The sequence below is a fragment of the Phalaenopsis equestris genome, unplaced genomic scaffold (genome assembly GCF_001263595.1).
Source record: "Phalaenopsis equestris unplaced genomic scaffold, ASM126359v1 Scaffold203739, whole genome shotgun sequence".
NCBI lineage: Eukaryota > Viridiplantae > Streptophyta > Magnoliopsida > Asparagales > Orchidaceae > Phalaenopsis > Phalaenopsis equestris.
In genome coordinates, this window is record NW_018223343.1 from 1,062 (window position 1) to 5,167 (window position 4,106).

A 4,106-nucleotide genomic window follows, 5' to 3' on the forward strand; every position below is an offset into this window, starting at 1 on the left:
CCCACCTCCACTGCATCCGGGCCGTTGTCTAGACATTTGCAGTCCGGATGTAAAATTTTTTCCTTGTTAGTCTGCTTATTTAAGAAAGTTCAAACATGGTAAAAAAAAAAAGATGACGACTCATAAGGTGTGTCGATATGATTATCAAAAGGACAATTTTAAAAAATAAATATTTTCTTAATATATATTAACATTTTCAATATTTTAATTCCAAAATTTAGAAATGGGCATAGTTGCCGGCAGGACCGACGACTAAATGTGGATGTGATAGTTGAGTCATGTGGGTTATATGCAACAAATATTAGTGAAGGTTAAAATGCTACAAATTCATCATTGGTTGACTCCTCCCAGAGGCCACATAGATTTAAGAGTTCCAGTGGATTCTTTCACAACAACACTAGCAAGGAATTCTACTCTAAATTTTAAGTGGAAAAATAGGAAAGAAAAGAAGTATGTAGGGCAATTGGTAGATTTTGTTACTAAGCCAGATTGATATTGAATGTTGCCAATGACCCAAATTACATGTCTGTGTTTGAAGCAGTTGCTAATTTTAGACCTGATTTTACTCCACCTACAATGCATGAATTGAGAACTTGGATACTCAAAGATGAGGTTGTTATAATCAATAAGATGTTAGAGGAGCATAAGAAGACAGAGTAAATATGGGTACTCGATTATGTCAGACAATTGGATGTCAATCATGAAGGACGGAAATCAGACAAGTAAATTAGGAGTTTTCTATAGTTAGAAGCTTCCTTATTTTAAATTAGTTTCAATGTCTTTATTATGATTTATTTTTCTTTTAGCTGAATATTTAGATTAGGAATATATATTATTAAGTTACCTAAAATAGCTTAGACACTTTATTTTGTACCTAAAATAGATTGTAAGATTATTATTTAATGGAATGAAATCAAAGGGAAAAGAAATTGATCCAATTCAGTATTCAGCCTATTTTTCTCAAGAGCAAATTTTTTGCTATAATCACCGATAATTGTTAGAGTATCGTCAATGCTCTCTTCTCGTCGGCCTTCTTGCACGGGAAGGGGCGAGCTATTTATTTGCCTTGATTCTCGCTCGTCTGCTTTGCCTAAAACCCTTGTCTTCTTCATTTGCTCTTCGTCTGAACTGTTCGCCTACTCAGTCGGCTCGCTCGACATCGATTGATCGGTCTCCTGGATAGTTGCGCTTGCTTCCACTGCTTCGCTTCATCGTCTACCTCAATTGTTTGGTCGATTAATTGCATATTCAGTTCTGTTTACTGCGCTCTGCTCCCTCTACTTCATCTGCGTCATCTTCAATTAGTCCATCTGCCTCCTACCGCTATGTAAAAGAAAAACAATCGAAGCTAGGAAATAATGTTGGAACGAGGCGAGGGAGGTAAGGGCTTGGGAATGGGTGGAGCCAAACGCCACCGCAAGGTTCTCTGCGACAATATCTAGGGCATCACCAAGCCAGTGATTCGACTCGCTCATCGCGGTGGCGTGAAGCGCATCAGTGGTCTGATATACGAGGAGACGTGAAGCGTGCTCAAGATCTTCCTTGAGAACGTCATCCGCGACCTAAACCGAGCACTGTCGTTGGAAAATCGTCACAACCATGGATGTTGTTTATGTCCTCAAATGTCAGGGTCACACCCTTTATGGCTTTGGCGGTTAGCTTTAGCTGTTTCTGGAATCATGTATTTATTAGGGATTAGGGCTCTTTATGAAATGTTTGCTATTCTTCTCGTGAAGAACAATGTGGAAAAGAAGAATTATGTCTTGAAGAAAATCAGACTTGCTCAACAGACAGATAGATATATTAGAAATTTTTTAAAGTGCAAAATTCATTCATTGTGGAGTTTGAAGATTCCTGGGTTGAAAAGGGTTGTTATGTTTGAATGATTATTTGTCTGATTCAGATCTTCTTCGCTAAGCATCGCTGCTTCTATGGCATCTTCGACTGCTTCTTGTGCTTCGCTTTGTCTCTTAAGCTTGGGCTTCGACAGTCCTTAGATCGATGGCTTCGGCTTTGACAAACCATAGATCTTAGGTTTCGACACTCTTGGGCTTCGACACTCAAGATTCAATACTCTCAAGCTTCGACCCTCTTGGGATTCGACATTCTCGGGCTTCGACACTTACTGCTCGAGGATTTTTTGTCCTGACAATGTTATCAGTTTATTGTTGGCAAATTGATGTTTCTTGATCAATCAACATCGGGATGTCAATCCGAAAGAACGAAAATCAGACAGCTAAATTAGGAGTTTTCTATAATTAGGAGCTTCCTTATTTAATTTATTTTCAATGTTTTTATTATGATTTTCCCTTTTAGTTGAATATTTTAATTATGAATATATATTATTAAGTTACCTAAAATAGATTATGCACTTTATTTTATACCTAAAATAGATTGTAAGATTATTGTTTAATGGAATGGAAGCAAAGCGAAAAGACATCGAGCCTATTCATTATTCAACCTGTTTTTCTCAAAACTTTGACATTGGATTGATGAAAAAATTAAAACTTTGATTAATGTTTTTATGAATAGTCAAACTGTGACTTTTTACTTTAGAAATGTAGATGCTTTTAATGCTATAAAAGTGGTGAGTTACTATTCACTTATTTTTATGACCTGTCCAAGGAAGTGGGGAAATAAATATGGTCTAAATTAAAACAGGTAGTTAGTCAAATTATGTGAATGGGTGTAAAAAGATAATGGAGAAAAGACAACATATTAATTGGGTGGTTATTGAAAAGACAACAAATTAAAAATTAATTATAATTTGTTAGTTAATGTAGAAATTAATTTGAACATTTTTGTTAATATATAGAGAAAATAATAATCAGATTTAATAAAATATTTAATAATAATATTATTATTTATAATAAAATAAATAAAATTAAAGTAGTAAACGCCTCTATATGGGAGAAATTATTCCATACGGAGTACGTACGCAATTCTGCATGCGAACTTCAGTAATGTGCCGCCACGTGGAGGTTATTGTGAGGTTATTGATGTGAAATCACAGAGGTTATTGGGGGGAGGTTAATGCGGGGGTAATATAAGAGTTATTGAAATGAAACCACAAAGGTTATTGGAGTGGAATCACAAATGTTATCTGGGGGTTATTGGGGGTAGGGCTGTCAAAATGCTCGTTGTTCGCGAACAGTTCGTGTTCGGCTCGTCCGGGAGTTCGTGTTCGATTCATTCAATAAACAAATGAGACAAATACAAATATATTTTTTTTTGTTCAGTTTATAAACGAACCAAACACGAACGATCATTTATTTGATCGTGTTCGAATCGTTATTGTTTGAAATATAAAATAATTATAAATAAAAAAAATTATCATATTTTAAAAATTATTATATACTTTAAAATTTTTTCATATTTTAAAAAATTAAATCCTATAAATTATGATTTGATCTTCAGCTTCGTCTCTAAGCTTATATTAAATTATATAATTTTGTATTTATCTTCAGGTTCATCTCTTAGCTTAAATTTTCTTATATTTCTTTTAAATTTATTTAGTTTCATTGAGTGAAGCTAGTTTTTGGGAGTAAAATCTCGCATATTGCCTCTTGATCCGAATTTTTTATGGATTAGATATAATATTATGTTTTTATTGTGAGTTATGCTTCAGCTATTTTGCATGTGTTGTGATTCATATATGTTTAAGCATTATTTCATATAGGTTTAAGCTTTTAAAAGATTTCGAACTATTCAAACAATTCGAACAATACAAATAAATTTGTAAGATTTCGACCAATTCAAATAATTCGAATAATTCAAACAATTTGAGCATTTCAAACATTTCAAACATATTTTAAACAAATCAAATCGAACACGAACAATAACTTCACGAACAGTTCCAAACACGAGTCTATTTCAAACACACGTAATTTCAAACGAACAAAACACGAACATGAGCTATCTTCGTTCGTGTTGGGTTCATTTACACCCCTAATTGAGGGTTATTTAGGGTTTATTGTGACGTTATTGGAGTTAACGCTTCAATAACTTTCCAATAACCATCTCAAATAACCTCCCTGATTCCAATACGGTTTCACTTTAATTTTTTCTTATGTGGGCCCGATATAACACACATGACGGTATATTAT

General features: G+C 33.9%; 1 pseudogene; it reads left to right on the plus strand.

Annotated features, from left to right (window-relative positions):
- The first annotated feature begins 1,358 nt into the window (after positions 1–1,358).
- LOC110036207 lies at positions 1,359–1,659 on the plus strand (annotated as a pseudogene).
- The last annotated feature ends 2,447 nt before the right edge of the window (positions 1,660–4,106 follow it).